This window comes from Papaver somniferum, unplaced genomic scaffold (genome assembly GCF_003573695.1).
Source record: "Papaver somniferum cultivar HN1 unplaced genomic scaffold, ASM357369v1 unplaced-scaffold_44, whole genome shotgun sequence".
Taxonomy (NCBI): Eukaryota; Viridiplantae; Streptophyta; class Magnoliopsida; order Ranunculales; family Papaveraceae; genus Papaver; species Papaver somniferum.
Window position 1 is genome coordinate 843 of NW_020646971.1, and position 18,364 is coordinate 19,206.

Consider the following 18,364-nt stretch of genomic DNA (forward strand, 5'->3'; position numbering starts at 1 on the left):
ATAAAATAAAAAAATTAACAAAACCTCACTTTCTCAAAAGGGAACAAAACCAAAAAAAGGACAAGCTCAACAGCAGTCAACGGAGCTTGCAGACCAAGAAGCCATAACGACATGCATATGCATGCTTTAAAAAGTTTGTTGCACCTGAGTGGCACTGGAAGTAGAAGTGATATAAAGTATCTGTATTGTTGTTAGGTGGTGGAAGATACCAAAACTAACATTTACTGGCATGAAGTCTTATTTTCGACAAATTTTGCGTTCAACTTCTTATGAGAAATCAATTAAAGACTTTCTCGAATTGAAATCACTCTCTACATGTTTGGTCCATTTCCAACCATATAACAGTGCTCTTCCTGCCATAAGTTAATGTATTATGCAAGATGGATTAATCTCCATTAACTCATATGTGCAGAAGCTCCTGAATCAAATAACAACTAAGTTTAAGTAGAAGGATTATCAAGAGATGGAGTATCAGCAACATGCATGCTTGAAAAGGCTTGTTGCATTTGGTTAGTATTGGCAGTAGAAGTGATAGAAGTATGGATACTGTTCTTAGGTGGTGGATGATACCTGAAGAAACATTGCTAATATGATTTCTTATTTTAAAAAAAAAATTGGCATTCAACTAATGGGAAATCAATTAAAGACTTTCTCGAATTGAGATCACCATAAGGACTAGAGCTGGCAAACGGGCGGGTCGGGACTGGCTTGTTACGGGTTACACGGGTTCGGGTTAACACGGGTCCAAGCTTGCGGGTTGATATTCTTCACGGGTCATCATTTCATCAACGCGCACCCGTAACGGGTAAAACCTGCGGGCTTACGGGTTACCCGGCTTGTTACCATTTCCCCTCATCAGCAGCAACTTGCTATGCTAGCGCATCAACAATATCTTATAATGGTTGTTGCTGCTGTCATACAAGGAGTGGGATCCCAATTCCTCGCAACCTGGCTCCAACAGGAATCTTAGATGGTGCTAGCCTGGTACTCCAGTATCGTCCAATTTTGGTTACCAAGTTCCCGGCATGATAGCTCCAGGAAGGTCGTAGTCTACTACAGATTAAGTTTATAACCTGGAACTATTATTATTTAATTTTTGATTTTTCAGAACTGTTTAAGTGTTCTGAAAAACTTCAGCTTGTACCGTCTCAAGAGGATGTTGTCTTTCTACCTAACATGAAAGAACTGCGGCACAAGCTTAATTCTGGCGGTGATGATATTTATCACTCCAAATATCAGCTGCACCATTATGAGGAGAACTTTGTTTCTCTACCAAACTTAATTACCAGAAGGAGTGGCATGCATATCTAATGTGTATTTTCATTGTTTTGGTTAGTACACATGTGTACTAACTTATCTTGTTAACTTCCGTCAGTTTACTAGATTTTAGTTTTGTAGTCAAGTTTTTAGAATATCTGGCACGCTTCATTAGAAGAACCTAGAATGCAGACCTTATATTATATTGATACACACGGGTTTACGGGTTGTATCCGTGGTTTTGCGGGCCGGGACGGGTTAGCCTGTTTTCCCACAAGCTGGCATTTCTCTAACCTTAACCCGGCTTGTTTAGATACCAGCCGAGCCGGGTGCGGGTTTTTTACGGGCCGGGCCGGATAAACCTGCGGGTTTTGGCTTGTTTGCCAGCTCTAATAAGGACTACCAAAATTTGATGAAAACCATTATTTGCGTTGATTATTCTTGAAATGAGGAGTGTTCTTTGAATTATTGAATTTATGCTTAGATCCAAAAACATTCTACCAAAAGCGACATTAAGACCATAAAAGGATGTATTATGTCGAAAATAAAACACTACACTAAAATGTTACTTTTGATCAATGAGCCACTGCTATAACTCCACAATCTGGCTTATATTTCACCAAAAGTGAAAGAAGTTTCACGATTATGAGCAGAATTAACAAAATTATCATAATCTCTTCGCGATCCATTTAAAATGTGTATTATCAAGTCAAATTCACTGATTATTTTCCTCCCATAGAAGCTAGAGAATCATGGATTGTTATGATATGGTGATTTTAGATATTAGGCTTCCTAATATTATGCCACTGATTTCTTAACATATTTTTCCTGGCTACAATTTCTTTTTTCTAAAACTAGTCTCAAGAAACGACTATGTTTTCAAAAGCAAAAGACATACCAAGAATAGTACCTACGATATTTGTAGTAAAGTTCGTAGCTTTGAGGCATCTAGCAACTGCTAATAGATCCACCTTGGATTAGGTTTTGTAACTCCATCAATAACATCTTTTCCATCGTTCCAGCATAATTGGTTAAATCTAATTTGAGCTAAACAAAATTTGAAATATCAGTAAACGGTAAGAAGGAATTTTTGATGCTAGATTTCACGGCATAACAAAATATAAAAAAAAAACTCAGCCGAACATGTGTTCAGTTATTTTAAAAAAAAAAAATCAACTAAGATGAACCTCAATTTGTTCCTCGTATGCGATGAACAGATTGAAGTTTCTCTAGGAAATATAAAAGAATGTCCAACCTTCAAAATAAATACAAAATGGAAAAATAAACTAATATTAAAATTAAAAGAAAAATGTTTCAAAAAAGTTAAAATAATATAAATAAGTATATGGACAATTTAGTCATTTGCACTCACTATGACACCCCTTATCCCTAAAAATGGATGACCTAAGAAATCGTTCCATAAAAACTGCCCAAGAAAATTGAGGCCCATTAGAGCGACTGCAATGGTACGACTAAACTCAAAGATCAAAGACCAAAAAAAAGACTAAATATGAGTTTAATCTGTATTGTGACGTTATGGGGAGAAGACCAAATTTGGTCGCGCGTAAAACAATTTTACGCATGAAGACGGGCGGAAGTATTAGTTACGTTTCATTTCTGCGCGGAATTATAAATTACGTTTCAAACGGGCGTAAATATAAATCACGTCTGTTATCGAGCGTAAATATAAATTACGTTTCGTATGGGGCGGAATCTTAAATTCCGCCCGTTGATCAGACGGATTCCAAATGACCGCTCGAAGAAACGTAAAAATAAATTCCGCCCGAGTTAAACACGGTCACACAGCACGTGTGAGATCAGACGGGCGAACATCTGGTGTCCGCGTGATGAATTGTACGGACGGACATCTGCTGTCCGCGTGATGAATTTGTCATGCGTAAAATATTTTTACGCCTGAGACGGGCGTATCCAAAATTTCCGCCCATTAGGTTTTGTGGACACCAAAATTCCTACAAAGTTAATGAGATCTTGCGACTGTTATTGTTCTTATCAGAACCACCACGACCTGATCTTCTATGACTTCGTACATTCTGCTTGTGTGGAAACCTAATACCAAGTGAGACATGAGGTTCTGATGCTGCTGATGAGCATGTTTGTCTGTACTGAGCCATTCATACATTGTTTTTCTTCCTCCACCTCAGTCTATTTCTTCTCTCTTCAATCAATCATTCAATTAATCCATCTATATATCTATTTCTTTTCTATGGTTCCGAATATATACAGAAGAAGAGACAGAAAGAGTTTGTGTTGTGAAGAAAGACTAATTTAGGGATTTTTGATTCACCATTAAAAAACCTAAGTAGGTAGTGTTATTGAATCGACATGAATTGAGATCGGATCCTTTTTTTTCTTTGTTTCTCTCTCTATGGAAGGAGTGTAGGAGAGTAGAAGACAAGCGAATTGATGAGACTCGAGGAGAAATAATAATAAATGACGAGTTTATTATTATTTGGGACTAAAAGCTTTTTTTTCATAATCAAACTAGTCATGTAGTACTTTTTTTTCATCAGAACCCTGATAAAAAAAGTCCGTTTGAGCGGAATTTTGGTGTCCGCCCCAGAGAGGCGGAATTTTGGTGTCCGCCTGGCAACGCGCGGAATGCTGCTGTCCGTCTCATCAGGCGTAAATTTATGTTACGCCCGCAACAAACGTAAATTTAAATTCCGCCCCACCAACATACGTAAATTTGGTTTACGCCCGTTAACAAACGCAATTTAAATTTACGCCTGACAACAAACGGATTTTAAATTTACGCCCGACTATATTAGGATTTGGGATTTGGTCGCGACTAAATATGGTCTGGGTTTTGATCGTGGGCTGGGTTTTGATCTTTACTCCGTCCCGCTGCGTTAGAAAATCAACCCAAATTTTTAGTCCTCCTCGCCCACTGTGGATGCTCTTACCCCCAAATATAGCTAGCTCAGACCTTACTTTTGTCTCTCACTTGCTCTCATCAATGGCTTCGTCTTCGTCGTCATCATCAGAGGTATCTGAAAGAAGAGGTATACCCGGAGCATCATTTGTATCTGATGTTCAAACTTATCTAACACAATCAGGTCTTGATGTCACTTCTTCCTTGGCATTTCTTCAAGAGAGGTTTGATCTTTTTCTCATTCTCTTTTTCTGTCTTGATTTAGGTATTTATTTTCTTATGGATTAGATCCAAAATTGATTGTAATTTAGGGTTCTGTTGAGGTTTTCGAAAATGGGTTTTGTTTATATTAAGTTATAGTGTATTAGAACATGATTCTGTGGCTGATTTTAGAGATTTATAGAACATTTGATTGATAGAAAACCAATTACTGTACTGTATCGAGCTCATATTCAGAATGAATTAATTAATTTCTTCATTGGATATTGACCTTTTAGATATCTAATTTCGCTGTAAGTAATTTCATTAATTGCTGAATTTTGCAGCTCGCATTGTCTTGTAGATTACACTGTAGATCACTTGTAGACCTAGATTTAAGTGATACTAGTTGAGATCAGTGAAGTCTGTTTGTAGTCTTTCGGTATATGGATGTAATGATTTATGTGTATGTACTGCTTTTTGTCTAACCCTATCATTAGGTCCATTCCCCTACTTATTTAGCTTCATTGTAGATGGATTTAGATTCTAGGTTTTGATTGGAACTTCGCTACCTGTATAATTATAACGGGGAGCACTGCTGGATCTTTCAGCGATTTGATAAACGATATGGGAAATATAAGCTGGATTGGATAAGGGTAGCGTACAAGCCTACAGACTACAACTCATTTTCTAGTGAAAGATATATCTGTATCCCGGATTTAGCGTCGATATACAATTCATGTTTCCATTTGCCTCATAAGGGTAGTTTTGTAAGGCTTATTGAATTGTGAATTGTTTTTCAATGCAACAATGGTGTCTATACTGGTAAGGTGCACTGAATCGTGAAAAGTAACAATGGCATAGGTACGAAGATTCGCTGTAGTGTACTACATAAAAACACACATGAGTTAGCTAGCAGAACTTTAGCTACAAGTACAAGTACCACTGACAATACATTCCAACACAGGAAAAATATGAAAAACAAGGTGTTGTAGCTACTCGGGTTATTTTTGCTACTAATAGGAGAGTTGTTACTTGTTACTCACCATAAAAGTGTTAGTTTTGAGGGAGCATGATTTCCATCATATGGATATTAAGATTTATGTTTATGCTGTGTCGGCCAGCTTTTTTACTTGTTTATTTGTACTAATGTTCTGCAGGCTTCAGCAGTACAAGGTGGTTGAGATGAAACTTCTTGCTCAGCAGCGGGAACTTCAGGTGCTTAACTTACTTTCGGTTTTCTCAGATCTCATATTGGCTAGATTTTAGTATATGCAGCTCACAAGGCAACTACTGAATTGGTGCAGAATATGTATAAACACTTTTAATTCTCAAAGAAAGCTGAATGGATGATTAAAATGTGTAAAGTATGCCACAGTTAACCGTCATTTTATCTGACTTAAAAACACAATAAAAATCTGCTTGTCTTACACTAATTTTGATGTGTGTTTTGTCTCGGCACCTTAACTAGAGAACAGTGGCGGAGCCAGCCCATGGCAAGGATAGGCAGTTGCCTTCCTTGCTGGGCTGGCTGCCAAGCCCATTTTTGCCTATGCCAAGGTTATTTTTGCCCAGTCAAAGCCTTTTTCTGCCTTTTTTTCCTACCTTGAACAAACTTTGCCTCCCCATGGTAGATTTTCTGGCTCCGCCGCTGCTAGAGAAAAATTTAAGTTTCACTGCTTCTTGCTGTTTCTATGAAGTAAACTGGTTTGTGTGTGCAACTGATCATTTTTTTTTATAACCAGGCGAAAATTCCCGACATTGAGAAGTGTTTGGATATAGTTGCTACTTTACAAGCTAAGAAGGGTACTGGTGAGGTTCGTTATTCATATTTCTGTGCATACTTTTGACACAATGTTTTAATAATGTACATCTTCTTGATTCATGACTCTTTATGTGCATGTTGCCTAGACACAAACATTGTTCACAAATACATGTACAGAAATTCAACCACACCTTAGCTATGCTGGATGAATGTTTGACTTCCTAATGTCGACTTAGTTGTCATAATTTCAGCTAATTTTTTTATTTTGTATCTCTATGTCAGTAGAGATTCAGTAACACTGGGCATCAGCATATAATAATTTTTTTTTTATGTCGAGGTGATTCTGGTTATCATTCATTTCTTAGTCTACATTTTATGCTCATTCAGATTAGAGATAACAAAACAAGTCTGATTGTAGATGCTTGAGCGCAGGCTCATCCAGCCTTTATTTTGATCAAGCAGGGGATTTTGAGTCCCGGTCAAAACAAGTCCGATCGTCCTGGTCTCTTCTTTTATTTCCTGCTTTTTGTTACCTTCTCTACCATCCCAAATTGTGAGTTCTTGAACCAACTCCTTTACGTTTTAAGCGTGAGGTGTGGGCTCATAACTGTATCTTGTTTAAGTCCTGGCTCATCCAGCTCATTCATCGTCAGTTTCCCAAAATGTGTTTCTGACGAAAAACTACGGAGATATGATGATGATGAATCATTTATTTTTTGCACCGTCTAAGCTGGTTCTTTGACTTTTGAACTTTCATTTGTGAGCACCCACCACATGCTGGCAGCTCAGAGCATTTCCTCAAAAGTCAAATTCTTTGCAGCTGTGTCAGTTATTGTTTGATTCTCTGGACCACTCTTGGGCATCTGTTAGCTAAAAGGCAGTTATTAATGCTGCCTTCTTTTCTGAACTTCCTAACTGGATTACCATAGGACCCATGTCCTTTTACTGGATGATCGATATAAAGAAATCTTGTTTTTATTTGAATTTGAATTCTTCATGAACTTGAGTTTATTGGTATGAGTGCTTCCTTGGTTTAATCACGCGGAGCCACTAGGCCCACCACCATCTGCTTCTTCAGAACTGAATGTTCTGTCTTGCTCCATTTTGTGTTGGACTCTGATAAGTCTTACTTACTGTTCATAGTTCATTCGGGTTAGTATGCCGTAAACTGTTTTCCTCATTTTGCGTTTGACTCTGCATTGTTGGCTCATAAATTGTTTTCCTCATTTTATCTGGTTTCAGGAACTATTAGCCGATTTTGAAGTTTCAGAAGGCATATATTCACGGGCCCGCATTGAGGAGTCAGACTCTGTATCTGTGGCTGGGGGCAAATGTCATGCTGGAATACACAAGTGAAGAGGTCCGTTTATTGAGAATTTGCATATTAATAATCCATTAATAATAGTGCTTCTTTTCTTCTTCTAGTAGTACGTCAGTACTAGCATACAGGATAAAAAATGAATCGTTCTTTTTGACTAAATATCACCACTCTTCTGGACCCTTAGAATCATTAATGTTAGCATGTCCTCAAAGGAAACATTCCCACCAGAAGTTGCCTTTGGTTCGTCTTAAAATAATTGTTAGTGCCTTGTGGTAGTTAACCATCATCCGTGAATCGTGTATAATTTGTCAAAGAGTTGATTAGGTATTCATATTCCGTGCAACGAAATCAGTGTTGCGTGGAATAGAAGGATAACTCACATTGCTCAGCTCTTCAACTAGATAATCTCTACTCTCTTCATCTTATTCAGGAAAACAAGGGACTATAAGTGATTTGTTTAGGCAATGGTTACTGAGCTGAAGGCGTGGAATGTAATGAACTGTAGTAAAATTTGTAGCGAAATGTAAAATGTTTCTGGTCTCAAGTAACAGTTAATTTGGTACCAACGGAAATCAATGAATATTAACTCGTAGGGTAATTTTTGGCAGGCCAGTGCTCTTCTGCAAAAGAATCTTGATAATGCTAAGGCAAGCTTAGAAGTCCTTATTGCTGATCTACAATTCTTGAGGGACCAAGTGACGATAACACAGGTACATCTTTAACTTCCAGCTTTTTTTTTCCTATTTTATTTGAATTTTTCACTAACCATCAATTGCTGCCATACCAGGTCACTATCGCTCGGGTGTACAACTGGGATGTTCACCAGCGCAGAAGTAAGCAAGTCACTGCAACTGCTTCGAAAGACTCATGAACGCTTTCCATTATCGCATGGCCTTTCTGTAGGTACCCTAGTCAGAATATGTTGTTCAATTTTCACCTTTTTATCTTCTTTTTTTTTCTGCGTAGTCGAAGGGGCGGTTATGATAGTTTCCCATGGAAATGCATATTTGATCTTGGACCAGTTTTGATGTAAAATTATTTTTAGTTTGTGTGCTCTCAGCATTGTTGATTTTTCTCGTCAGTGATTAGTATTTCTGTCCTAATTTTGATGAAATCTTAATCTCGAACTTAATTAGGCGGTGTTCATGTTACAGTTCTAATCTTGAACTTAATTAGGCGGTGTTCGTGTTACAGTTCTTTTGTTAGTAATGCAGGGAAGTCGGTGGGGGTTCATTCGTGGCCGAAGCTTCGCAGTTGAAAGCTATAGTTTTCATGTCTCATTCAAAGACACTGTCGTCGGTGTCGGTGTCTGACATCATCAAACCCACGTCTAAAATAGGACCACAAAGCTGGATTTCTTTTGGACCAACTAGAATTGATTGCTTCAGTTGTGTGATAACATTATATCAAACCACAAACATGATTAGGTCAACAATCAAATAATATAACGACGATAACATCACACGATATGACTCCACATTACTTCGTAGACCGACAGCTTATCGTTATCAATAGGCTTTTCTCCATGGATTGCGCTCGAACCACATCTCCCTTCCCCTGTTTCCCTTGCAGATTATGAGGGCTTGCCTAATTTGTCACTTTGCTTTAGTATTCCATGTAAACATCAATTAATCCTCTTAAGTATTACACAAGGAGAAAACTAGAGGTTGAATGCTATCATATTACTCGTCCACGGTATGTTTAGCGGTGTTCTAGTTTTGCTAGCCAACTGTTTTTCTTTTTTTCCCGATTCAGAATGGTTTCTTTATCAGTTAATTAGCAGCATTACTGATTTTTTGCATACGAAATCAATAAAAAGTTTCAGCAATGAAATTTCAACATTAAAATCAATACAAACTAAATCAGTTTATGGGATTATGGAGCATGACCTATACAAAAACGTGAAACTACACTTCTAAAAAGATGAATCTTCAAAAAAAAAATCAAAAATTGGGGGAGGGAAATGTCTAAACGGGCCTACCAAGTTTGACCCCACTTCTTTCTTAGACGAGCCCAAAAAAGAAAATGAGAAGATAGTCAAACATAACAAGTCATAGAGAATAGGTCAAGGTCAACTTAAACAAAATGAGTCAAACATTTCACATATTTAGTGGGTTGGGGTCAGAATTTTTGCTCCATTATACACTCCTCCAAATATTCTGTTTTCATTTACATTTTTTTGATTAATTCCAAATATTCTGGTTCAATTGTTTGTTTTTGGTTACTGACATTCTAGGGTTTTGGGAGCTCATCTGACTGTCCTTGAAGAAGATGGAAGAAAAATGGGTGAAACAATTTATTTTATCTTTTTGGATCATGAAAATGAGTCAACCATGAAATTTTGGATCAATGTCAACCAAACATCAGAAAACTAAATGAATTAATTAAATCAGAAAACAAAAAAAATAAATGAAATTTTCAGGAAATCCAAGAATGAAACTGTCAAACACTTGAAAAATCTAGATATATATAAAAATGTGTTCCCTGTGTGAATATTGACTTATTGAGGACAGTTCAGTATGAAGCTAAAAGACATGCAGCACTTGACTTTGACTTCTCTTTTTCTAGGGCATGGTCCCCTGATCATGTGAAAATTTTCTTCGGAGATCTCCATAATTTCAACCCAATTCATCTAATCTTTGTCTAATCATATTATAATCAAATCTTAATTTATATTTTAGGTACCACTTAGCCTCCGTAATGCCTCACGTAGACATTGATTTTTAACATGGGTGAGATAGCGTTGTGAGCTTAGTTGTTGAGGATGATATATTGGATCAGCAGTAGGACTGTTCGGTTGGCTAGGTATGCTCAATCTGACCAATGTTTCAGTGGGATATACATCACAACTATGGAGAAAGGAATCAAGTCAAAGATGGTCTATCAAATTATGCAGCGGACTGAGGTCAAATCGGAAATCTTTCAACAACAATCTGGAACCATGCAACTCCATCTTTTTTTAACCAAATTCTATTAAATGATTCTCTGGATATCAGGTACCCACATGTATCAGGTACCCACAGGTACCCACATGTATCATCGATTTAGGTCTGTTTTATTTATCTTCACACTTCAAAAAAAAAAAAATCCTTAGTACTTAGCCGAAATAATGTTTGTACAAAAAAGAGAGAGTAGTATTTAGTAGGCTAGTTGTGGTGGTAAGAATCCTAGGTAGTAATTCTCCGAATCATTCCCGAATGCTTCGCGAACGTATCCGAATTGACCGAATCCGAATAATATTTCCGAACTAATTGAACTCCGAACCTAGTTCCCGGATTATATGGACCTTACGAATAATTCGCGAACGTATCCGAATTGACCGAATCCGAATAATATTTCCGAACTAATTGAACTCCGAACCTAGTTCCCGGATTATATGGACCTTACGAATAATTCGCGAACGTATCCGAATTGATCGATTCCGAGTGATATTTCCGAACTAGAACTCGGAACTTAGTTTGAACGCCCAACCTCGCTCTCCCATAGGTAACTCTCTGACCAAAGTTGTGTTGATTGGTTTTTGTTTGATTTTGTATATATTTTATATTTAAATATAACAATTCAGTTAAATTGTTTCCTTCTTGTTAAATAATCACGCTAAAATGTTTTTTCCATGGTATAAATCATATACAAATAAAATTAGTCTCGTAATAAGGTCATAATACTTATCAATTTATCATATATGTAAGCCGAATTTTAAGTGCCGAACTCACATTTCTAAAACGAATATACACGTATGTATGTCGTTCCGAACTATTGTCCGAATAACGAACCGTTGACCGGATTTTTGACCGAATCCGATCTATCTGAAACCGTATAATTCCCGTACGTATGTCATCCTGAACTACTACCCGTACCCGAATTGCTAACTGAGGGTAAGAATGAGATGAAAAATGTCTTTATAGATTTGGCTAATCTAATCTAGTGATGTAACCCTAGCTTAGCTACATATATAGCTACTTAGTTGTAATGAATGGTGTAAAATGATGTGTCTTGATGAAACATCAATTTCTAAAGAGGAATTGAAATGTACGTACGAACCAAAATCAGGTAGCCCCTCCCTCCTAGCTAGCTGCTTATTTATGAGACAGGGAACGAGAGGGTTAATTGCAATATTGCGTGTATCTCAAACTATCACGCATCATCATCATCATCAGCTCTCTCTCTTGCTGCAATAACTCCCCTTATAAATGAGCAACTTGTGATGTCGATTCTAGTGTGCCAATTCAAACACCATCAACACCACAACAACAACCGGTAACCCCAAAAGAAAACCTCGGTTGACCCATTCTTTTTACATTGGGAATTCCATTTGTACAATATTTTGCTACGCTATAATATGGAGGGCGATACATTAGAAAAGTTGTTTTTAAACTTCTGAAGTAGAAAAGTCGGAAATTCTGCTTAGAACTTAATTTCAGAATGGTTATTAGAACCAATTTTTTTCACTTTGTGCGAAGCAAAAACATTTTTGTTTCTAATATCTAGACACCCTTTCGTGGTCTTTACCTTAAGAAGTTATTTCAACTTAATCAAGTAGAAAAGTCCGAAGTTAGTTTAACAAGACAATTTTAAAATGGTTCAATATATTTAGAAAACAAAAACACAAGGAATTCCTATGGATATGTAAAATGTTAATAACTTACAGAAGTTGCTTATAAATCATAAAGCATACTTTGGTTATCTTCTATTTCTCGTTGCAAAACGCCCTATAAGTTGGTCTCTAAGTTACTTTTAAAGGCCACATATATATAAATCAACATCCTGTTGATAACAGGATGTGCATGTTCATAATCTCAGCTGTTAGTTATCTGTTGTTCTAGTGAAATTGTTTTACGTTTGACAAAAATTAAGGCCATGCTGAAGTTCTAGAGACCGAACCCAAATGTAGACGCAGTACTAGGAATAGCGTACGAGGCACCTTAATTTGTAGCTAGTGTAAACAAACTACTACTGTTTCCCATTGTTGCTAAGAAAACCCTACCGCCACCCAGATTAGGACTCTAACTTTGTTGCTAAGAAATGCACATGCACACAACCAACAGACACGATAATCGGAGGGATATTTCATATTTAATCAGGAGCTAGAGACCACCAGAGAATAAAAAATTGACTGATGCTACTGTTCATCCAGTTGAGCTTTGTGTTGATGATCCAATCGATCTTGGATTTGGTGTCAAGTTTTTTAATTCAAAGACAATGGAACTTGCGAAGGGGACCATTTGAGTTGAATAAGCAACAACAAGTGTTCAACTGTTCATTCATTCATTCATTCAAAGATGATTTATTTTCAGTGAATTCAGCAATCTAGAATATATGTGTATATCTTGCAGCGTACTGCTAGCGTTGTTGTTAGGTATGAAGTTAACGGCCCTGTACGTATGCGTATCACTAATTAAGATTTAAGAAAAGAAGTAGACCACCGGAATGTGACAGCAGTCAAATACTAGCCTAGCCAGGCCTTTGAACCTCTCCTTCTCCTCTCCTTGGACTTTTTCTTTTTGTCAAGGGAAAACAGCAATTCTTTGGAATTTGGATATGCGTCATTTTTATGGTCATTTTGAACATTTTCATTTTATATTTTGTGCATTTCATGTAGGAATTTTAATAATACTCCCTCCATTTTTCAAGAAAAATTATTTCCTTTTTCTTTTTTTTTTCTTGAAAAAGGCAAAATTTATTTTAATATAAAAAGGGAAGGGTGCTAAGGTAACATCTTCAAAAGATACAAAAAGAGAAGAGCAACGACCATAGAGAGACCTTACAACAAATTACTCTCTAAACAATCTCGCCCAATCGAAAATAAAATCCTCCAACTTAACATTCCTAAATGATACAACATTGATGGACCAACTAAGTAACAATGCTTTATTGTCTATAATAAGAAAATTAAGCGGTTTTCTCACTTGTCTTTTTGCATTAGCTTGTCGTTTTTATTTTTATTTTATTTTTCGATTTGATATGTTTCTGGGCTGGAATGAAAAGATAACAGTAATTTTTTTCCAAAAATGAAGGTAATATCATTTTTCATTTTAAATCTCATAACAAAGTATCATTTGTGACAGGTTAAATCGATTTCTTCTTCATCACAACTATATCCGCTCATTTTTGGTAGCTAATGTTATAGTTTTACGTCCAGTAAAGTCATTACCATGATGCCAACGACCTGAACTCCAAACTCATCTGTTCCACTTCTATACCGATTATAAATAAAAAGGAAAAGAATCGTCTCATGATGTATTTTCACGATCAGTAACCATTCTAAAATTCAGGAGATAGGGAAGTGTCAATCAAAACATGACACCATTCTAAAATCCACATAATTTTTACAACTACCAGTTTTCCATGCAATAAAAAATACAACATCAACCAATATTAAACTAATAATAAAAATCGAGGTTCATAAGATTCGGTCTTATTCCCAGCTCAAAGCTTAATTTGCAAGTAAAACACATAATAATAAAATATTATCCACTCACTTTTTTGATTTCACAAAACAAAAATAAAATAAATATAAAATCAAAGCTACAATTACACCCACAAAGAGACACAAAATCTACAACGAGAGAGCGTGTATTCCAAGCATCCATCAATCAAATCAGGCACGTTACAAGTGAATGAGATGGTTACAAGTGTACTCGCTCATTAAAGCACGGATGGTCGGGCATCGTATTCCGGGTCGATGGCGACCCGGGCCGTGTATTATGGTCACAAGAAAATATACTGTATTAAATAAAGTGCTCCTTTTGGAATTTTCCTAGAGGTTAAAATTACAAGGGTCCCGGTGATCCTGTTTCTAGTTCACCACCATGTATATTATCCTATCCTGCTCCTCTCCATGTCAATTTGTCTCCCGTTACACCACTCTAGACCCACAGCTACAACAAACTGATTTGGGGCCTTGCCAAACTTCTATCAATAATTTATTTTTATTCGACGTGAACATGATTTTTTTTTTTTTGAACCATGTAATTTATTAAATTAAACGGAGATTACACGGTGAATATTATGCCCATAGAGTCTGCTCTTGCAATAAAATTTATAGGGTGGGAGAATTACATTGTCCCACACTGTTGTTGCGAGCTTCCCTATAGAGCAATCATCTGCCGCTCGATTTGCTAGACCATATGATGCTTGATTTCCTTCCCTGTAGACGTGCCTAATAGTACATTGCTGAATCTGGGTGAACCTATACTTAATTTCTGCAATCTGATTATAAATATACCACGGAGCGTCCGTGTCTGTGGTTAGAAATCTCGTTAAATTCTCCGAGTCTGTTTCAAATTGAACTTTTGGCCATTCCCGCTCCGTCGTCGTTCTAGAAACGATGAGCATGGCCCAAGTTTCCGCTGCAAGTGTTGTTGTCAACATGATCTTAAAAGAGGCTTGAAATAGGTTCTTATACAAAAAAAAAAAAAACAGAAAAAAGAAATGGAGTCCTAAAACCTGAGTGCCGGATTTGTGTTGGTTCAACAATCATGTTATTCACTCCAACCGATTAATTATATCAGAAATTTTAAGTAAATGATTGTTGAAAGAAGTCTTTGAATAATCTGGATTTTTTACCTCGAATAATCACATTTTTTTAAATCAGTTTTAAAAAATAGTTAATAGGCTGTAAGTTTTATGTAATAGTGGATTTCAAGCAGACTTTTTGTGTCGAGTCTAATTAGCATATTTATTCTGTGTTACATGATTAGAAATATAAGAATTAAACCTGAAATGGAATCTTAAAAATGTTTCGATATTATACAGATTAGATAGCCAAATTCTAGGTTAATTAGGCTTCTCGATTTATATATGGATGCATACGAACTCAGAATATTTCCACAATACTTATCCGTTACTACCTCCGTCTCACTATTAGTTGGAGTATATTTTAAGGAGAATTTACGAATGCATACCTTAAACCATTTTAAGGTCTGGAAAATTTAAAATAAAAACCAAATAGACAATCAAGTTGACCTAGTTCAAGTCAAGCCTAAGCTTTCTTGGTAAGTAATTTGAATGAAATACAAATACATTTCTTTAGTTAGTGTTAAATACAAAAATCCAAAGATTTAAACAGTGTAAAAGAAAAGTAAACTTGTTTGAATGTTTTGGTACTACACTACTACTAGTACTACTAACTTATAGTGATTTTTGTCTTTAGAAAATATGAATTTTTTGATGCCAACAGATTCCAATCACACTTTTCATCATCCACTTGTGTAATATAAAACCCATAATGTCAAATCATAGAGATATTTCTTTGTTATTCAATCGTAAAAATCTTTTTAGAAATCTTGTACTTGGTCAAAATTTGGCTCAAAAATATGTTTTAGAGCCGCACCCACTTACATGCTTTTACCTCATTGTTTCACAATTTAGACTTGGCCACATAGTACACATAAAGGGGTGGTCTTTAAATTTGATTCCCCCAAGCAAGCATAGAAAATCCTATATATGTCCCAGTGTCCGCCGAGTACAAAAGATTTGAATATCCAAAAGAAAAGATATCATATCAATCGAGCAGAATTGTTTAAGAATCACCGTGTAAATTAAATCCATATGGAAAACTCAAATTATAGAATAGTGATGAAAGTGTTACAAGTCGTTTGTTTTCTCGTCTCACTCAACTGACTCGTCTAAATCTGAATTATGACGTTTCAGTTTAACGTATTACATCTTATTCAAACATTATTCTACAAATATTTTGGATGTAGTGAGATATGTGTCTAATAAATCGAATACACTCTTTTACATCCTAGCTTAATTTGGGGCCATGAAATTTTGTTTGCCCCCCAAATTTTTCGGGGTGTAAAAATCGGAAGATGAATATATTATTTTACCTTTGATTAATATATTTTTTTTCCCAAATAACGACCCTTCACCGACATTAACGACAGTTTAGGGTTGTCATATACATCATGATCAAAACAATAACTAATCTAAACTGTCATACACTAAGATTCTTTTTGGAGATTAAAAACAGTGTATAACGACATTTCTAAAACATAGAAGAAGGTTAGCAATGAATCAAAATAAATGGTTCTTTCACCAAATTAGGTGCCCATAAATTTTGCAAAAAGCGGGTAATGGGCACAGTAAAACGGAAAGAATCGGTTATATGAAAGTGTCGGGATGTCGGGTTGGAAATGGTGATGACGCGGTAATCGTGTCAGCATAAGATCCTCTTGTCAGTAATCTGGTCCCACACGTGGTATTCCCCATTCTCGTATTTCACACGCTTTAACAGCCGGGTAATAAAACTCCACGATTACTTCTCTCATTTGTTCTTCTTCCCACCGACTACCATAATTCCTAATTTGCCCTTAGAATTCTAAACCAAATGCTTTTACCTACTTCAAAAGAATTTGGAAATTTTAAACTCAAGTGAGATCCCATATGAGATGAACAAAAAAAGAAAATCGATTTTAAACACCTTCTTTTCAAAAAATATTTATCTACATATTGAAAAGGTTGAGCAAATTTATTCTGTGATTATCTATCAGAATTTTTCTCGGTCGGACGTGTTTATAGAATCATTGTCTTATCCAACGATTGAATAATTAATAGAAGGCACTCTGTAATACAACGGATCAATATCATCTTCTATTTGATAAAATTCGAGAAAGACGTAGATTCGAACCTAAACACATTCGTAAACAAATAGCTAACTGGTATTTGAAATTGTCGAGAAGATGTTAATTAATAATAATTTAAATTATTAACAAAAAAAAAATAATTATTTTTATTAAGTTAGTTAGTGATCAAATTAACTCAGGAATTTAGCCATTTTTATCAAAAGCTGGATGATTTCTTTTATTTCAGCTTTATCCCAACTATGCAATTTCTGCAATAACTTTTTTTTTATCCCAACTCATGATTCCAAACCTTCATTCAAGGTAAATGGTGGGGGTGAAGGGTCAAGTGGTGGATCGGAATTATGATTTCATGATGGACGAGAAACCCTAAAATAATCAAAAAAGTGCAAGAGATTTTTTCTTTATTGTTAACCTTTTGATCCAAAACCATTGGCATGCATGATCGACCTACAAAGCTATAATTTGTATCGAAAGAATTAATAAAAACAAGCTAGAGTACTTCCAAAAAGATTTAGAAAAAAGTTAAATAATAATCTGGATATAGATGTCTTTTAGTGAAAAGTCATACCCCACTAAAAGTTACGAAAAAATTAGAAATTTAATTTTACAGAAAAAGCAGCAAAATAAATATAAAAAAAGAAAATCCAAAAAATTCTATTCTGAGGAATCACATGCAGTGGAGGAGACTGAAAACAGTGAAAAGAGGTTTTCATTTTTATTTTTGGGGTTCAGCTTTTTGTTCTGTTTTAAGCAGTAATACGTCCACGTTAATCTAAACCCTATTCACACTCAACCACCACTTATTAGCCGGTCAAACCAAAATAGAACATTCGTAGGAGCAGGTTGCTTCATAGTTTCATACTACACAACCTAGTTAGTAAGTTCGCCGATGATTCGTCAATCATTCGCGATTTTTTCCGTATCACGAATTTTACCGTTTTATTCGCGTACGTTTGCAACTCCGAACCCAAAACGCGTATTACGTGGTATTCTCGAATTATTCGCGAATCGTTCACGAATTTTACGTATCACGAATGATACGTCCGCTTAATTCGCCAGAAATTCTTTAGCTTTTACCTTTTCAAAGGCCCTATTTTTGGGCTTTACTGCCTCCCAAGCATACACGGCCCAATATTAGACGTTGTTGTAACTTTTATGAAACAAAAATGACAGAAGAGATTTGAAGGTGAAGGTGAGAGATATCTAAAACTCGCTAACCAAGCATCTAAACCACTATACCACGTCCTCTTTGATGAATAATGTTCTATATATTATTAATATCATTATACTAAGTTTATTTTTTCTTTAAATAACTCACACATATGCATAAAAATTAGTCTATG

At 35.8% G+C, this 18,364-nt stretch overlaps 1 pseudogene; it reads left to right on the top strand.

Annotated features, from left to right (window-relative positions):
• Positions 1-4,161: 4,161 nt before the first annotated feature.
• LOC113342582 lies at positions 4,162-8,569 on the top strand (annotated as a pseudogene).
• The last annotated feature ends 9,795 nt before the right edge of the window (positions 8,570-18,364 follow it).